The 19,794-nt window shown below is 42.0% G+C and overlaps 1 long non-coding RNA gene across 1 annotated transcript in view; it reads right to left on the bottom strand.

The window, feature by feature from the left end:
* Positions 1–4,444: 4,444 nt before the first annotated feature.
* LOC109633710 (uncharacterized) overlaps positions 4,445–19,794 on the bottom strand; it is a 35,888-nt gene continuing 20,538 nt past the window's right edge. The window contains exons 3-4 of the long non-coding RNA XR_002203010.2: positions 8,255–8,353; positions 4,445–4,756 (exon numbers count right to left, since the gene is read on the bottom strand). This is a non-coding gene — a long non-coding RNA (uncharacterized lncRNA). The remainder of the gene's footprint in view (positions 4,757–8,254; positions 8,354–19,794) is intronic.

Genomic DNA, 19,794 nt, shown 5'->3' on the forward strand with positions numbered 1-19,794 from the left:
GTTATCTATGCCAACACTTGGATAAAAAGCAAGTATTTCTCCAGTCTTAATGGTTGAAGCTTAGCTAAGGTCCTCATTAACTGTAAAGCTTTCATTTCTGTCGAACATCACAGAGGAATGTCACAACAAATAAGAGAACCTCCAAAATAACCTTCAGGAGATCATATAGCTGATGTTTGCCAAGGACCTTATTGGGATAGTTTGTTTTTCACTGGGAAACATCTGACAAATTAAACAGTTGTGGTACAAATGCAAACATGATCACACCGACCTAACCAGTGACGGTTAATTTACAGAGTGATAAATAACATCCAGTTTGCATTCAAATCAAGGCCTGTGGAGGTACATCAGTCACAAAATGGTGGGATCCACTGATCAACAGAATTATTTTGGTTCAAGTATGTGATACAGACTGAAAAGCAGAAAAGGAAAAAGCGAAACCCTTTTTACCTCAAATTTTGAATAATCTAATCAAACTCCAGTTTCAAGCACCACATTCCTGTTTTGATTATAAAGATACTCCTTTTTTAAAATCAACACATCCCTGTGTTGTATAGTACTGTATAGTTCTCCAACATTATACAGCCACTATGGTTTCCACATCTTTTGAGGGAAAAACCACAGAGTTTAACACGCACCAAAGGTAGTTCCGGTAAGACCTCATTTTTCTAGCTGTAAAGTTTCCAGACTTGGAGTTCTGTATCTCGCCGTCTGTTGGGATCATGGGGCGAATAGTTCTTGTGAATCTTCTCCCAAACAATATAAGATAACACAAAGTCCTGCTATCTGCAGATAAAAGTGAAATACTGTGCCGTCTAGTGGAAAAAAAGAGGAGGGAGACAAAAGGAGGAGCAAAAAAGGTTCTATCACATAATGGAGTTTAGAAGTTTTATTCTTTACTTTTCCTCGCCAGCAGCTACCAAGGTCATGTTCATGGGCCAAAAAAACACTTTGATGTAAAAAAGAGATTTACTTTTTCAAAGCTCTAAGTCAATAGTAGAGTTCTTGCATTTATTATTTTACTGCCTTCAAGAGATCAATCTTACGTAAGTGCCACGTGAAAAGTCATTTGAGATCTATGTGGTTCCCAAATGCTTTTGGCTTGGTTCTGTCGTACTGAAAGAAGCAGACAGCTGCATTATTATCCCAGAAAGACCTATTTAACCATGTCTTCACGTGTTTGAGTCTGTCTCTGTTGGATTACACTTCACATTCATCCACCAGCCCAGTGTCATTCAATATGATATGTGGAGAGGATTCTCTTTCATTGATAATGCCAGATAGTTTTTGTCAAGATTAATATTCTTTTAGTAACTTATTTTGGTCTCTAACAATTAAACAAACTACAATCTTAAAAACCTAGCTCTATGTAATGTAAGCTTGAGCTAATAATGTAAGCTTGAGCTAAATTGTGCAAAAGTGTATCTCAACTTATAGTGTGCACACAAAACAGGCCTGTGACCTATTCTTTGTCCTGATTCAAACTGTCCTCGTGTTACCCAACACAGAAAAACAATGGCTTTGCAATGGTGTGATGTGCTTTCATGAAAAAAGATGTCGCTGCACAGCATTCCCATGGGTGCACAATAAAAGAACCATTTGAGCACTTGTGAGAGGAATAGTTTATTCAAAATAAGGCTCTGGCATATTTGTCATGGTGTGGATAGAAATAACATACAGAGCAATGCATTCTGTTTTCTATTAAAAAATAAAATCCATACCAAAATATATCATTAGGGATTGTAAACACAATAGAAATAAATTATATGATATTTAACAAATCTTCATCAAATGTCTAAAAACAAAGAGATCTCTGTTTTATATTTGTGGAATCTTCTTACATTATTCCGAGTGTTCCCAACAATGTTTAGAGAAATGTCCAATTTTATCCAAGATAATTGGACTTTTCATTTTTGTTTTGATTTCGTTGTTTCCACTTTACGCGTGGCTTTGTCCATCTACAACATACGATGAAGGAAAGCACACTGCTTGCCAGTTTCCCAGTCTGTTGTTTTTCTTTTCAGTTTGTATTGGTCGCTCTTAATGGATCACAATTATTTTTTTGCTGTGTAACGTATAGTTATATATCATTATTATATATCACATCAGTTACATTTTCAGTTGTGGCGAAGACAACCACTACCATGATCCCACACTACAAACTACAAACCATTTTTTGTTGTTGTTTGGATCGGGAGATCCCTCGTAGCTGAGGTTACATATATTCTACATTTAAATTGACAATTTTTTGTCCATTTTCATTTTTTGCCGTGCGTTGGAACAACTGAATTCTGTGACCAACATAAGAATAAAATAAAATTTGAATAGAATTTACTCTATAATTTTAGAAGGTTACCAGTCTGGTATCTTTACCTGTTAATTAGCAGTAAGATGAATCCGCAGGGTTTTTTATCGTTTAGGCCAAAAGGCCCCAAAATGATTTAAATAAGAATAAATCTCTTATATCTCAAATAAAAACAACTTGTGTTAAGCGGTCACAAGCCAAAAAGTTAGGAATCCACGGAACTGCTGTATATTAATATGCATTATAAAGGCTTCTATAGATGTGTGATGACCTTCATCTTCTGTTGAAGCATTGCTGGAGCAAAAATGTGTTTGATATGTTTGTTTCTTGGGCCACACCCACAAACACTGCAACAGGAAATGGGTTGTATTAACAGTTCCTACAAGTGCTTTAATATTTATTTCATAATTCAAGTACATTTTTCAAATATTTGCCCTTTAATAGACATTTCATGACAAAACTCAAAACTTACAAGATCCTTGAGAATTGTTAATATAAATTATTAACAAAAAAATTGATTTGGTGAGAATTTGAGACCTATAAAATGAATTAAGATTGTGCAGTTGTGTAACAGTTCTGAAAGACCTCTTGTCAATAGAGGTTCAGTCTGCTTTTTGAAGGCATGACCTTATCTGTGGTCACTGCTTTTCTTTGGATGGAATTGTCCTTGTGAATAATAATTTCATCATGTATAAAAACTGTAACAGTATATTTAAAGTCTGTAGCAGCAGGACTGACTGGATTGCACACGATCTCATGTTACATCCTTCAAGTTGATACCGAGACAAGTTGGAGCTATTTTAGCCTCCCGGGGAAACTTTATTGTTGACGGTTCCTTTATTTACCTGTAGATGTGACACTGCTGGCTCCAGGGCATCCTTTGTCTAATCACAAAAGCCACTAGCAGTTGATACAAACATCTCTGGACACTCTCGGAATACCACACCGTCTCACCTGTCACACTGTAACAATCACATCGACAACTCGGTGCAAACATGAGGTGTAAAAATGTGCACAGACACAGCCATCAGCTTGGATTCCTGTCCCATACGACCGCTGATGTGTTTGTGTGAGCATGGCCGCGTGTACAGTTTGTGTGTGTGTTTGTTTGTCTGTACTGTACGTGAGTGTCTGTCTGTCTGCGAGGGGATAGGTGGAGGCGATCTTTCATCTCTGGCTGTGATCAGGTATTCTACATGATATGATATGATGATACAGGCCCAATTAAGGGATGGGGTTGTGTGAAAAATGTGATGACAGGGCAAGCGGAAGACTAGACTATGATCTGACATCTGAGAACGAGAGAAAGACAAGGCAGGGAGGGAGAGATAGAGAGCAAGAGAGCTTGCAAAAGAATGAGCAAGGGTGGGGGAGGACAAATGGGGGGGCAGATGGGACTGAAAGATGTAGGAAAGAAGGGAAGAGTGATGCGGGTAAAGGAAATGAAGACTTGGCAAGCAGGAGATATATAGTGAGAATGAATGTTAAGCAGGGAAGGACAGAGAATTAATACGATTAGGAAGTAGAAGGGAAAATGGTCACATAAAAATGAATGAAGGGTAATGAACGACAGAAAAAGGGAAGAAAAAATAGGCTTCGTCCCCACAAGAAACACTTCAGCAGAAGTTGTGAAGCCTACTTTTTATCCTTACAGTTATAGTGTGAATACAAGCTTAGGGAATTTTTACTATAGGAAACAAAAGTCAGATTGTCCTATTTGTCTTTCAGAAACCTACGCCTGATGTGCATGGGCAGAGAAAGGCAGAAAAATGTTGTAGTTGTAAAGAAGGTGCAGAAGATAAGCAGAGAATCGTTAAAGTTTCAATTGTTGTTTCGTATTTTTCACCTGCTTGATTTTAAAGATCTGCACTAAACACTTTGGAATGAACTGATTTCAACAGGGAGCCTTCTTGCCTCCACGTTTCATAAGTCTGTCAGGATAACTGTGTCAGGTGTGTGATTTTGATCAGTACGTTAGCTGCTTTGATCACGCTGTTGCCTTTTATCGGCACGCCTGCTCTTTTCGCAAAACTAAATGGGACCCAATTATGTCAAGTACTATTGTTCTTTACCTGGGGTGCACAGAAACAGCATTGCACAGAAACAGGAGTAAAATAACTTACACTTAAAAAACATCACTTAAAGTAAGAAAAGCGCTTTTATTAAGCTGTCAAAAGATAAACTTGTTAGACTCAATCAATTACATGAAATAAATGGGAAGTTTATTAAAAAAATAAACATTGAAACAACAAGTTACAGTTTGTAGTATATTTCCAGTGTATTTTAATATAATACATATGCATATTTGTCCACGGCCGCAGTGATTGCATCATTATAGGTCATTGCGAAGGGTATTTAACCAGTTGAGAGAAATACAGAAGGCAGTGTTTAGTGTTGTAGAGAATATGATGAAGCTCCTGGCACTTGTCAGAGACATCTGAGTCAGCTTACCTAAAAAATGAGAAAAATATAAAGAATTATTAAAGGACATTCCAGAAATCTCAGTTGATCAGTTGCATTGTTTCACATTCTATTGCATCAAAGCTTTAGGGAAAACTTCAGAAAAGTTGCCCTTTATCCACAACAGGCACATAATCTCTGTGTGCAGTGTTAAAGTATGTGTAACAGCACTGGTTGTAGAGTTTCATCTCATCCCGATGTGAAATCCTTGAATGAAAAGAGTTCAGTGAGTCCTGAGTTGCCAGTGTGTACTTGAAGGTGACAAAGGCCTCGACAATTATCCACTGACATTAGTCCCCCCTCATATCACACTGCACTTTCCTCCCATTGTTCCCGCTGCACTTCTCACATGTATTGTCTTACATGATATCCTTAGAACCCGATAAGACGCCCGGTGAAGGTTTTTGTGGCTGAGGACACAGGCCTGGGAGTGTCTCAGGGTTACAGCTGCTTATTATTCTCCCATAGAAGAGACCGAGAGACTGCAGGGTCCAGGGAACGCCTTATCGGATCCCCTTTACACCAAGCCCAACCTGGGGTCATACCTGCATCTCTAGCCCTTCCTCCATTACTCCCTCCATACCTGACACTCCCTTCATCCAGACAGACATTAAGGTATTACATTTCTGCCAAACTATAGAGACCTGCTGACAAGCACTGGAGGTATTCTGGGGCCCGATATGAATGTATAGGGCTGTGCAAAACAGCTGGGGTCATTTGAGAACTTAACTAACTCAGTTATATCTTGACTGTATGGTGTCATTGTCCACATTGGTCAACAAGGACATAGATGCATGTTATTTTAGCATCCCATGTGTTTCCTAAAGGTTTGCTGTAAATATATTTGGAGATTTATCTTGTGAAAACAGCTGCAATAAGTCATCAACTCCCCTTAGTGTTTTTTTTTCCTTTTCAGGTAATTCACATTGCACAAAACTACTGCTTAGAACGGGCCTGTGTTCTACAACCCATTTCTCTGATGTTTGGCTGACAGTACAGAACAGTTTGTGGTTGGCAGGGGGTCCCTGGGTCATCAACAGCCAAACTCAGACCAACTCCAAAAAGATGAAGGGAAGTGGATTCAGACAATTCAAGCAAACTAGCCTGCCCGCTCAGAGCACCTCAAGGGCACAAGCTGGCTGCCTGGCCTGCCTGTCTATCTGTGGCAGCTGATCTTAGCTACATGTGCCTCTCATCTTTTCTGCTGACACTGCACTTTAAAACCTATATACTATATAAGGGTGATGTCTTCAGTGTGTGTGAGTGTGTGTGTGTGTGTGTGTGTGTGTGTGTGTGTGTGTGTGTGTGTGTGTGTAGGTGTGTGTACACATGGTTCCAGAGCCTCGCTGATTTTTCTCTGTATGTCTGATATTTTGGTTGCATCAGACAAAGCATTGACAGTCACCAGTGTAACAGACAGATTATATGAAATGATTTTAACAATGTTCTTTAGAGGTTGATTTAATGTTAAGCAAGTGGCATTTCTGGCCGCGAGTGATGTAAAAGCAGATGTTCTGCCATGGATAGAAGGGAAATTACATCAGTTACGGACGATTGTGCTTTATTAAGATGAGAAATGAGAAAAATCCCTGAAGACAGATGTACATGTACATGTGAAACAACAGTTGTAAAAGTGAAAAAAATGTTTCAAGGAGATTTTGGCATGTTGGCGAGATAATAGGTGTGATGTCTATCTACTCTACAAAACGGGATATATTTTAGTTTTTCATCTTAACAGGAAACAAATCTTTCAACATCATAGTTTGGGGTAGTCTTCATTACCCGTTGACCTGGATATTCACTGACCAAATCTGTTATCATGCTTTCAACCACAATGCACATTTATGTGGAAAAATACAGGAATTTTTGGGAGTGGTCTCCCCTCATCCACAAAAAAGGATTTCATGTCAAAGTGTCCCTCAGGAAATTGACAAAGGCAGAAAGCGGTGCCTGGTGTTGCCCCAAGTCTGATAACAGGAAGGAGGAGATGTATGACTTGTTCTCCGTCTGCTAACTACTCCCAGTGGACCGCAGTCACATGCCTACACTATGAGGAGGCAACTGATGCTGCTGCTGATCTACTGAGACTGATACCTGACTGAAGCCTTTCAGGTCTGAAAGAGGCTCTATATATATGAGCTTGGTGCAGGAGAAACTTGATACATACACATGCATGTACATGTGTACAGGTAAACATGTGCTTGCACTGTGTGTAAGATGACTTCAATTGCATTTTGTAATTTAGAACCGTCTCAACTGTCAATCGTGATGTTACACCATTTAATAGCATCAAATGACTAATTAAAACCAAACTTACCAAGAACACTTGATCATACATCATTGTGATAAGACCCATACTGCAGCTAACCAACAGGTGGCGATCATGACACTCTGGCTTCACTTTTGGGGAGATGGTGTGTCGTTTATATTTATATACAGTCTATAAGCAAGAGACTATTCAGTATTTTTTTAAACATGGCTTAATACAGAGGTGTACCTTTGGAACCGTTTTATAACATGTCATCTATATTGTGTTATGTTTTATTTGTGATGTAAGGTTTATAAATTGTTGTATTGTCAAATTACCTTACAGCTAACTCTGGTTAAATTGTTGTGTTGTACATGGGCCCTATTAAATCCATTAATAAACTAAACTGAACTAATGGTCGATGGTCTCAATAAGCTAGCCTGTGACAGGCTGCTGACCTGTCCAGGGTGTACCCCACTCTCACCCAGAATGAACTGGGATTGGCTTCACCCTTCCGTAAAAAGGTTATGAGGTACAGCCAGTGGATGGATAGATGGATGTTTGGGAACATAACACTGTACATACAGATTCTAACTAACAGACTGGGTTAAAAATAAACGCACATGTTCACGAATGCACAGACATGCACAGAGATATGACTGACACACACAGAAACACATCTCCCTGCCATCCCATCCCTCTCCTCCCTTCTCCATCTATCTCTGTCCATGCTTCTGAACCTTGGGGAGACATATTCTTTTTCATCTGTCAGTATGGATGGAAACAGACATGTTCAAAACACACAACAATGGCCGCACCAGCACCAAGGAGGCTCTATGTTTTGTATGCTTGAAGCACTGCATTATTTCCTAAGTGTCTTGCAACCCCAGTATAGTAAATAATGGATGCTCCCCTTCCTTCTGCAAAACCCCCTTTTCACTTCGGGGACCAGTCATGGTTTACCTGTATAAATGCCCTTTCTGTGTCTTTGGAGAAATGGATAGCACTAAAGGATGTGGGTCAGACGATTTCATTAGCACAGCATTTCTCTCTGTCTTCTCCGATCTGTCGTTCGACAGAGGCAATGTCACTCAAACTGTCTCACAGACACTTTTATATGGAATTCAGAGGGTTCAGAGTGAATGCAGAGGCCGTTGATCTATAGCAAGGAATTTGTGAAATATGGCCCATATAACAAGAGGGCAGAAACAGTAATGCTTGAAAGGAGAGAGCGCAGTCACCTCTGATATCAGCTGAATATCCTTGACATCTTCAGCCTGGAGGCTTCAGTCATTATGCCATTTGTTTCTGGGTCACAATCTCCGAGGTCTCCATGCAACCTAAAAAGACAGGATAGACATCATGTTTAGTGCTGTATGTTCGTATACACTCAAACATGCGTACATACAGCGGATAAATATACAAAGAAAACATGTTGCTGTACACATTTAAAGACATGTCATGAAATCAGACTTTATTAGACGGTGAGTCATGTCTGTCTTATCAGGTTTTTGCGTTTTTGACCTACTTGTTTTGCTATACTTTGTAGAGTTAAGAAAAAAAAACTGTACAAATGGTGTGCAACTACACACCTACATCTCTGGCCTCCCTCCCCCATTCATTCAGGGCTTACATCGAAAGAGTTTCAGCTATTGTGAATTATTTACTTGATTCACTGTTCGGCCCTTTAACCCCTCAGCAAATGCACAGCCAGCCAAGGTTAAAAATATACTCCCACTGGATCTGAGTTTGACTCTACATACGTTGTGTGTGTGTGTGTGTGTGTGTGTGTGTGTGTGTGTGTGTGTGTGTAGGGATGTAGGTTAAAAATATAAAACAGTATATAACCCATGACACATAAGGCACCATCCATTCTCTCTCTTTTAAAGACACTCTCACACACACATACACACATACAGGAACTCATCAGAGCATCATTATGTGGTTACTTTCTGAGTGAGAATACAGGCTGTCCCTGATGGGATTATTATAACACAGCTTGATCTGTGCTAGAGCTGAGATTGTGATAGTGCGAGTGTGTGCGTGTAAGAGTGTGTGGATGTTTGTTAGACATTAAGCGAGCCCTGACCCCTGCCTTATGACCTGAGTGAATGTGAGGATGCACCTCTGTGAAAGTCTGAAATATATAGTACAAGCTTTTAAACTGTTCCATGCCAAACCCCTTAGCGAGAAGGTGCTAAAACACTGCAAAAAAATCTGGCTTACATGCACTTATAATATGGGAGTATGTATACAACGGACATATTCACGTTGGGCCTCTGAGTCAAAGGCTGCAGTAAAGGTGCTTGAGATACATGTGTGTCAAATAGTGAACTGATTGAGGCTGCAGCAGTTCGCCATCTGAGTGAGTGAATATTAATGTCGCTGAGATATGTGGGACTTAAACACACACACATTTGGCCATGTTGCCGTGGTATGTCCCTGGCATGCAGCAGTGTTGTCATGGATACCCTGAGACACATCCGCCATCCCATATGTGGGGGGATGCTGAGCACTTCAGAGGGGCTGGCGCCACCCCCCCACCCCCAAACCCCTACTCTTTATCCCCTTCCCCCCAGAAGGAAATCCTTGTCGCCTTATTCTCCCTCCCCAAAAAAAACCCTCCTCAGCCTCATCAACTGAGTATAGACCTGGAGACACACATCAGCTACAGTATCTCCTCGAGTGTTGGTGTCCTCCTCCCTCTTAACTGGGATGGCTTGTAATGTAACCCAAATGTGGATGGAACAATTAAGAGTGAAATATAGGTGGAGAATACTTCGCCAGCACCAGTTTAAGTCTTGTCTCAAGATTAGAAAAGGTAAAATAGATGTTGCACAGGGAAAATGAATGACTTGGTTGAGTGTATGTGTGTAAATGTGTGTGTGTGAGTGTGTGTGTGTGTGTGTGTAGCCCTCAGGGCTATGGTTAAGCCTGTAGTTCATCCTGAACTGATCCTTTTCATTAGCCATTATCAATAATTCAACATTGCACTTGCTTTAATGGTTTAATGTGGGCAAACCCTCAATCCGCACACATCCACACTGACACTCACACACTCTACTTAATAGCACTCAGTCTCTTGGCCTGCACCCAATGCCACTGAGGTGAATATAGATGTGTAAACGTGGACATAACACAGTCAGTGCACCTGAAGCTTTCAAAGGTAAAATAGCTATCAGTCAGAAACACCATTTTGCCTATATACCAGGCAGTCACACGATCCCTTGATTTAGGGAAGAAATCATTTATTATTTCCCTACAAAAGTCTGTTTTACTGTATATCCAGTTATATTTGCAATAAAAAGGCACATCAAACCCTCTGCTCTGAACTGTGTAAATGAAAGGGTTAATCTTTTATGACGTGTCCCCTCCTGTCTCTGCTCTCTCTTGCCCTCCCTTTCATATTCTCCGGTATGGCTGTGCTCTCTGCCTGCACATATGCCGAAGAAAAAAATAATAATCCTCTTTGATTGGAAGGCTAATTTGAAGTGTCAATTATTCTTATGCAAATTACGGTACAGATTCTCACGTCTGAAATGGGTTGGGGCACAGATGGGTTCATGTGTGCCGTGTGTGTTTGTGTGTGTGTGTGTGTGTGTGTGCCAATCTCTCTCCAAAAAACATACAGCACCATTCCATCCCCCTCCAACTGTTCATCTATACCTCTTAGGGAGGATAGCTGACATACAAAGACAGGCGGCATAATGGGACGAGGATATTTGCATGCACATTGTCCACACTGAACGCCAAACAGATCCTAAATTGAAGAGCACAATGCCAAAATAGTGACAAAGGTGTAGAACTGCAAGTCAGCGCCCAAAACATTCAACAATGCCCAAGCATGGTTCTATGTTGTAACGTAAATAATGAAATGATGTTGGGTAAACAGGAACAGAACAGGAGCCTGCCTGTATCATGGAAAGCATTGTGGGCCAACAAAACAATTTACCAGAGCTTTTGTCATCTAAACACTTGCCACTAAATCTCTCTTTTTGCGATTGTCACACCAGAGGTGCAGGCAAGAAATGTAATCCTTGTGTCTGCTGGGAAGAGACACAAGAAGATCATGTTTAGAGAAAAAAAGGGAGAAATCAAGAGCAACAGCATGTGCCTGAAAGAGTTTATCTTGTGTCCAAGTACAGTATGTGAATGAGTGCACATTCCTCTTTATGGTAATTAAAGCTTTGGGCACAAATCTGGAGTCTGGATGAGATATTTAGTTCGACAAAGACCAACAAAGTGAGGATGAAAAAGGAGAGAGGAAAAAAAGGAGTAGACAGACAGAGAACTCTACAAATAGAGTCTGTTGTCTGACCCTCTCAGCTGATGTGGTGATTCAAGTAAAAAAAAAAAAAAAAGGGCTTTTCAGGCCCGATACAGGATCAAACAACCTGCTGTAGAGTCCGGTTACACCGTAACAATGGCTTACATTCACTCCCAGCCTCAACACACAAGCTTTTACCTCAAAGAGTGCAGAGCGAGAGAGAGCGAGTCTAGTTTGGAGGGTGGTGGGTGAAAATGCGGGTATATGGAGTGGAAGTATATAGCGATATCTTATACGATAATGGCGTCCAACTGATTAGATGGTATCGGCCTACAATGTTTGTTTTCAACTGTCGGCTGCTGCGGCTTCTACTGAGATCTATGGTCGACCCTGCAGGCACTCTCAATCTCAAGGAAACCTTCAGATATTGCCGGAGTAAGTGAAGCGCTCTGATAGATAGCATTCAAAACTCCCAGATAAAGGCAAATGGTGAAGAGGGAGCAGCTGAGGACAGATCATTGTCTACCGAGCGAAATGCGCCGACATCTTTAAAACCAGCGAACCTGCCATTCTCAAAATCATTTATTGTCCGACTGATCGCATTTGAACATGTGATGGACTTTTAATTGACTGCTGAATGAATTTTTTTTTACTCTTCCATTCAATATCTCAGGATTTTAAACTCAGACATATTGACGGATTCCTAAAGATACCTTCTGGTCAGACCACAACAGTGGCCCCTGTAAGCTGCTCTGTCCACAGCAGACAATCTGATTAATCACACACCCACAACAATAGCTACTATATGCTAACCTTCCATGGACCATGCCTCTCCAGCGATGAACGGCAGCCCTGGCAACTCGTATTTGTTTTGCATTGGTTCAGTAGTTCTGGGGGAAATTAGTATGCAGCCAGGGATGGGTGAGCTTGTCAAGATCAGGGGGAAATCTCTACCCACCCACTGGGTGGATCTACATGAACAAGGTTGACAAGAAAGCTGACTAGTGTAAAGACAAGGAGCAAATAAAATGGTGGAGAACACCCTGAATATTCTTTTTCATATGAGTGCACTGAGAACACCTTCATAGACAGCACTGTGCTTTATCTGGCTGTCGTGCACGTCTGTTCATCTGTCAGGACACTCACTCTCGCTTTTTTTTCTCTTTTTCCTATTTTCAAGCCCCTCGTCTCTTTTCCACAACTCTGTGTCATGCACGTCAAAACGCTAAGGCCAGTCCTTTTTGAGGGTGTTCTGGTGGACCATGGAGCGAATAAACATCCATGTCAGGAGAAAGCGATCTGGTGCCCTTCTCTCACTGAGCCTGAGCTCTCCTGGGAAACACACAGCTCATACAATGGATAGAGGAGGCCTTTTGTTGAGTCGCTGGGAGCTGCAGGGCTAGCTCTGGATCAAACAGGGGTGTGTGTATGTGTGTGTGTGTGTGTGTGTACATTTTGGTGTTTCACACATGCGCATGAACACATGCACAAGTAAACTGCACTGACACGCGAGAGTGCACCTTCGCCCACACACACACTTGAATCACAGACTTTCCTCGTCTCCCTAAACTCAGTGTGACTAAGTAAACTTCTTCACCCTTTTTGCAGTAGTTACCGAGGGCAGGAAGATGAATTTAAAATAGCCAGCAGGAGAGGAGACAAAGAGGAGTGGTGACGTAAATCAGTGTTGGACTGATTTAAACTGGTTTAGTGTCCGTCTGAAGGGGCTTTCTGTTGTACTATACACGGTTCAAAGCCGGTGGCTAGGCTCCCTCCTGGGGTCCAAGGCAGGGAAATCCTGCAAGGCAAGTGTCTCATACTTGTGGGTAGCCTGTGTGTGTGGTACAGTTGTTTATTATGAAGGTGAGAGAGATATCTCAAATATATGAGATCACATTGGAAAGAGATTAAGTGGTAGGGGGCTACAATTGTCAACAGAAAACTGTGGGGGCAGGAGGTAAGCGAACGCACACTGCTTACATTTTTTTAAATTTAGCACATTCTGCTGATTGTCTGTTTATTGTGTCTGGATAATAGGAGTAAACATGGAGATAAACCTACACCAGGATAAGTTTCTCTCCTTATCCCAGAATGCATTTTAATACATTTCCATTCAAGCCACTGCCTTGCTCCTGGCTGTACGTCACACATTTATGTGATACTGCTCACAGAGGTGAACTCACACCATATGACCCTGGGACTCCCCTTTTCCAGTCCCCCAGTTTCCCACAGCGCCCCCCCTCTCCTGTTCCACTCTCCCTTTTGCAATCCTTCCCATCTTCCTCCCTACCTTCCCACTGCCCCCCTCCCTCCCCGCACTCCCCTCTCATCCCGAGTCTCTGCTGTGCTTTCAACTCCAATTTTGGGCACAATGAAGTTGTTCTGGCTGACAGTTTGGCCAGTAGAATAAGTGTTGTTTGAGCCCGCTGTGTGGCCCTATAGTGGTCCCATTCTCCCCCTAGCTGGCTCAGTTACAGAGGTCCTCGTTGGTGGGACATGGAAGCTCTCCTTCCCCTCGCTCCTGCCCCTCGCCCAAACAATTAACATGGAACCACACTCTGGCTCGCCTTCACCTTCTCTTTAAACAAACCTGAAACAACTGGTGCTTATCATCTAAGCATCCACTTTTTAGTGGAGTAGAGTTTTCGAGATTGCTAAATACCCTTAGACCTCTTTTCCTCCTCATTGTTTTGACTTGATGTGGTTCTCTTCCCTGTTGCATCTGTCGTAGTGTGGTCGCAGCCTTACCACAGCCAGGTTGGCCTGATTTACTCAGTTACTCCACGTCTTGTAGGACGTGTCAGAAAGGACTCTGTATTGGGGTCAGCTGGAAAGACAAAGCCTGCAGCCCTCTCTCCTCTGTCGCTTTCGCTAAGCATCAACCAGCCTCCCCTCTGCACCCCCACCTCACCCCTCACTCCTTCTGTTTCTTCTCGATGTTTTCTGTTTCTCTCTGTTCCAATGAGATATCAAACAAATATAAAAATGCAGGCTATAAATATTCTTCTTGGGGACCGCTGACATGCACGCACACAACAGCACACACACACAACAGCACACACACAGAGAAGCCATGACATGAGAAAGTGACTGGGAGAGGCCCTGATGGGGGGACCATATGTCCAGGCGTTGTATATCAGTGGTCTCACCCCCAGCACTCTGCTAGACCACCATAACTTAGTTTGTCTTCAGCACAAAGTTTGGTCCAAGCTTGGCTGGGTTCATTAGGAAGCTATTCTCTGGAGCCAATGAAGCTCAACAGACCTCCAACAAAGGAGCTAATCACACCCACTGCTGCTCTCTCTCCCTCTTTTCCTCACCTTCACTCCAAAATACTTCATCGCTACTGTTGTCACAAGGTCTCACTGCGTTAGTAAATAAAAACCAACTGTGTGCAATCGGACAGCACCAAACAATGGAAACTGTCAAGCACATTTTATACAATACAGGACAATCTGTAGCTGAAGAGCATTAGGAATAAATTATCACGTTAAAAGAGCTGCAGAAAAGCTAAACTATGGCCCGAAACAGCATTTGTCCAATATTCACATCTTTCATTCTTTTGTGTCCATACACTCAATGCTTCATAAACATAAACTACTGCATTTCCATTGAAGATCTGCAACTGTTTGTGTTTGGGATTGGACTTTCCAAAGTGTCACGTTCTCACCTGACAGACACTTTGCTAACATCTCTGCTGTTGCTAGTGTTAGTGAGATGCCGTGTGTAGCCTGCACGCCAACCAATGTGTTGTGTGTGCATATCAGTGCAGTGTGAGCAAAAGGATGCGATGCACCAACAATGGAGAGCCCCGGGCTGCTGAATACTTGAAATGACCTTGAACCTCAGCATTCTCCATTCCCATGGCTGCAGGGACGGTGAGCATGTCTGTATGTTTGTATGTGTGTATGTTTGAGAAGAAGAACAATGAGGCATTGCACTTTGTCTGTGCACATAATAGCTCTTCAAAAATGTGTTACACAGACAGCTGGGGACAAGATATTTGCAAATTATCTACTGCAAATAATGTAGGTTAGATTGTATGGCCATAATATGTATAAACTAGTTTTTATTGTCCTGGAAAAAAGTGAAATTTGTATATATTCTGTAACATTTTAAGACCGATTGTCATCATCAGGATATCCCTCATGTGTTTGTTGCATCATGTCACATCAGCCTGAGCTCTCCACTGTCACATGTGTACCACACTGCCTCCCAGCCTACAGTGACTGTATTTGCTCCGCCTGCATCCAGCAGAGAAAGAGGCTTGTTCCATACTATGTCCCCTACTGTGCACACAGGGCTACAGGCAAGCATGGACGTGGCTGATCTGGACATGGCTTAAACACACAGACACTGTACACACAGGAAGGACCCAAAGCATGCAAACACACACAAACAGACACCTATCTGTGTGCACGCTGATGAAGAGGACTTGGTGGGTTAAGAATGACCGTAGGGGGTAGGGATGGTGAAGGGAGACCCAGCGAGGGGTGGTAAAGGCCATGTCAATGGGCCCTGCTTGGACACAAATGTCATCAGCATGACTGCCTGTACATGGAGAGCCAGCGGTGTGAGAGCACAGAAGATGATCAAGATAAAATGAAGAAAGAGAGGAACAGATGCCGCCGCCCAAAACAAACGGATCTGCAGTTTACCAAAGAAAGCTTATCAACATAAAGAACATATTTTGAGATTCCTTTACCTTGAACCTTAAACAATTTAGGATTTAAACACAGTGCAAAAAATAACCTGTGTCTTTTTATCTTTCATATTTTGTAAGATTTCTAAATTGCCATTTGTCAAAATGTGACAAAAAACCTCTTTCAATGTAAAAACAGGTTTTCATTGTTAACTTATTTGAAGACCAGTGGCATGTTAATGGATCTGACTTTACTTAAGCAAATCTCCACACAAAATCAACACATGGTGGTTTTTATTTTCCCCGGAACTCTCACCCCACAGCCAGATGTATTACTCAGACAGATGCAATAGTGTGTGCAGCCCTCCCCCTCATGCTCCATGTTCCCATCGCTGCTGCCCATCCATTAGATGTTGAGCATTTCAACTTTTAAAGTGGAGAGACACAATGCCCTCTGCAGCTTAAAAAATACTGAATACATTATAAGCATTCTGAGACTTGCACTTTCTATTCTACCAAATATAAATATATAAGCACACATACAGGAAATACTGAGATTCTGAGGAGAAATACATACATTTTCTTCTCTCTTTGAAAGGTCAAAACACAATCCTGCACCAGTCCAAGGCACTCTGAAGACCGACAAAACACTTCTACACATGCACTCAAAGTGAAGAGATAAAAAAATCCACTTTGTAGCTCCTTAGTTAACAACAGACACAATATACAGTTTGACATATTTTCTATTCATCTGTTTGTTAGTGAAGAGGCTCGTACAGAACGAGTGTGTAAAACCAGTAGCCTATAGGATTTCCTGTGCCGGTGATCAACATGTGAGTTTGTGTTTTTTTATATACTGGTCCAAACATCACACGTGTTGCAAGACGTAAAGAAAAAGTCAGTCACAAGGCTAAAGAAAGACAAAATTACATCAGGGATACAAGCTTGGATTCCGATGGATAAATATTAATAAATAAAATGATCCATTTTTATTGAAGAATGATTGACACAAGAGCTTAGAGCATATTGTCTTCATTTTTACATTGTAAAATATGATATATGTCATGTTGCTCCAATGAAGACCAAGGTTTTACATGCAAGATGAGGCGCAAAGAAGACATGTATTGCTAACAAAAAGAATGTGGAGTATGGTATTTATAGAAATTCTATTATCTGCCCATATTGCAGATTCTGCAATTGTTGTCTAAACACAATGCATCCTCAAGATACACACCAAACATAATGGCATTCCAAGTATTTGGCTTGTTGTCAGTGTAAATACAGGTGGAGAAATATATCTCTATATCTCAAACAAAATAGCTTCATAGTAATTTAACAAAATCCAATTATTATGTCAAGAAATGTTTTTTTTTAATGTAGCGTATGATCATGTGATCTGAGGCCAACTTAAAAATGCAAAATAAAATTAAAACGTGATTGAAATACACACACATATACACACACACAAAGCAATAATGTAAAGTGTGAAGGCTATGGAACCCAAACCCAATGCCTTCTTCCTGCAGCATGCGACTTTACAAAAAGAAGCAAACACATACAGAAAAAAAAAATACATCCTGACTTGTGATACAAATTTTCTTTTCTCTTTTTTTTTCCTTCATTTCCTTTTGTTTCCTCCATTTCCAGCCTCGGCCCGGAATCACATCTCAAGTTCCTTATAGCAGAGGCAGTGTGCTCTACTCATCACCGACACTTTCTGCAAATCCAGACAGTGGTGATTTGTGCCTGTGTTAAGGCAGAACTACACTTTGCCTCTTTCACAATATAGATTGCTGCCATTATCTGGAGCTATTCCTCTGGAGCTGACACAAAAAAAAGAAGAAAACATAGGAGGCTGGCGCGGTGTTGGTTATGCTGGTGGTGGTTGGGGTGGGATGAAGAAATTTCACCCAAATGTTGTATGAATTGCTCATGAGACCTGAGTAAAAATTAGATATGCAACTGCCAGGGTTAGTCATATAGGGTCATGTGTGATTCTCCTCTTGCAGGCCCAAGCTTTGGTTTCCAGGATCTTAGACTCTAACGTAACCTGACTAATATTCCCGCTAACGTGCAGTGAATATGGCGGGAATGCAAATTTAGCAATGCCCCCTTTCACACTGAGGAATGAAATCAAATCTTTTGTGGCCGCTGGGCATTGAGGGTGGGAAAAAAAAGTATGGCGAGGAGAGTGGGGGGGTTCCTCAGGTCACCCGTTTGGGCTGTGAATGAGCCGGTGCCAGAGCGCAAAAGATGGTGTGCCACTGGTGCGCTCACTGCTAATTGATTGCCTCTACTAACAAGAGCATAATGTATTCTATTGTGATCATCCTTCGCCCATGTTCATTAAGCCAGGAAGCGGCGTGATCTTCTCTTTTTGTCTCGCTCCTGCCCCCTTTTTCTCTCCTCTGCTTCCCTCTTTCCCCCTCCCAGTTCTCTGTCTCCATTCCCCTCTTCCTCTCTCTCTCTCTCTCTCTCTCCCTCTCTCTCTCACTCTCTCTCTCTCTGCGCTGGATTGGAAAGGTGATGCAAAGACGGTATGACAGGCAAAGCATCCCTCACCATCCCAAATGCAAAAACGAAGAGGAACAAAGGACAGATGGAGGGAATAGAGTAGGTAGCTGGTAAAATGATGAAGGATGGAAGTATAGATGAAAGGATGAGAGGAAAAGACGGGGAAGAGAGGTGATGGCTGAGGAGATAGAAGGATATGGAAACAAGATGGTGGAAAGAGAAGACATAATGAAAGTGTGGGAAAAAAAAGATGAGGATCAGAAAAGCACCTCTCGCCCATCTCCCTCCATCTCTATCTTTTTCTTCCACCTCCCCCTCCCCACCCCGTCCTCTGCTCCTGTCAGGTTCCCACCCGCTCCTGCCCCCCCCCCCATTCCCATTCTCCCCTCTTGCCCCTTTTTCACCCACCTCCCTTCTCTGCCTCTGCTACTCACTCCATCTCTGGCTCGCCTCTCTAATGAGAGCTGGCGGGACAATAGTGCCATTGTTGTTCGTGTTTGGGAACCCCGGACTGAAACAATCGCTGTTTACCCAAGCAGTGGTGCAGCCAGGACCCTCTCCTTCATTACGACCGGGCCAAGTCTGATTAAGTCGTTCCACAAGTGCCACAATGAGCCACTGAGCCGGCCACTACAACAACCCGCATCTCTTTCTCCAACACTTCCTTCCCTGTCTGTCCTCTGTGGTCTTAATTTCAAAATGATTCTCTCAATCTGTATAGTCTCGTCCTTGCTTCCAGTGGCTAGCTTGTGAGTGTAAATGATAAAGGTAAGCATCTCAAAAATCATTAGTCGAATCTGGTCTATTTTCAAAATGACCTTCATAATCTAGGACAAAGCTAATTTCTTTATTAGAAACTCCCACAAGGGTTGAACATGCTGCAGGCAGCAGCAACATGACTGACTGCAAGAAATAAGAGAAAACTCTCCATAATGGTCTCAGATCATAAAATAAATTGGCATGGAGGTAGTGTTATCAAGCTGATGCTTGTGGGGAGACGCACTGAATCAGTGGATTGAAAACCTTTTCACTCAACCATATCCCTCAGCTCCGCGGCTTGTAACAGAAGTATGCTACCAGCACTATGCAAAACAGCATCATGAATATGCGTAATTAGGTGGGACTGGTGTAATTTTTCTGGGTTATGGGATGTGACATTTGTGGGGCAGCAGCATACATCAATGTAAGCACGACTGACAAATGCATAATCCCTTTCTCTGCAATGAGGAATTTTACACTTTCAGTACAAAATATGCAGTTTGCCTTCCCTGCACTTAAACAGCCCGAAAGATGCATGCACAAATGCACAAAATCATCCAGATAAACATGCACACTCGGGCACGCATCAGCACTGTCAC

Source organism: Paralichthys olivaceus, chromosome 4 (assembly GCF_024713975.1).
Source record: "Paralichthys olivaceus isolate ysfri-2021 chromosome 4, ASM2471397v2, whole genome shotgun sequence".
NCBI lineage: Eukaryota > Metazoa > Chordata > Actinopteri > Pleuronectiformes > Paralichthyidae > Paralichthys > Paralichthys olivaceus.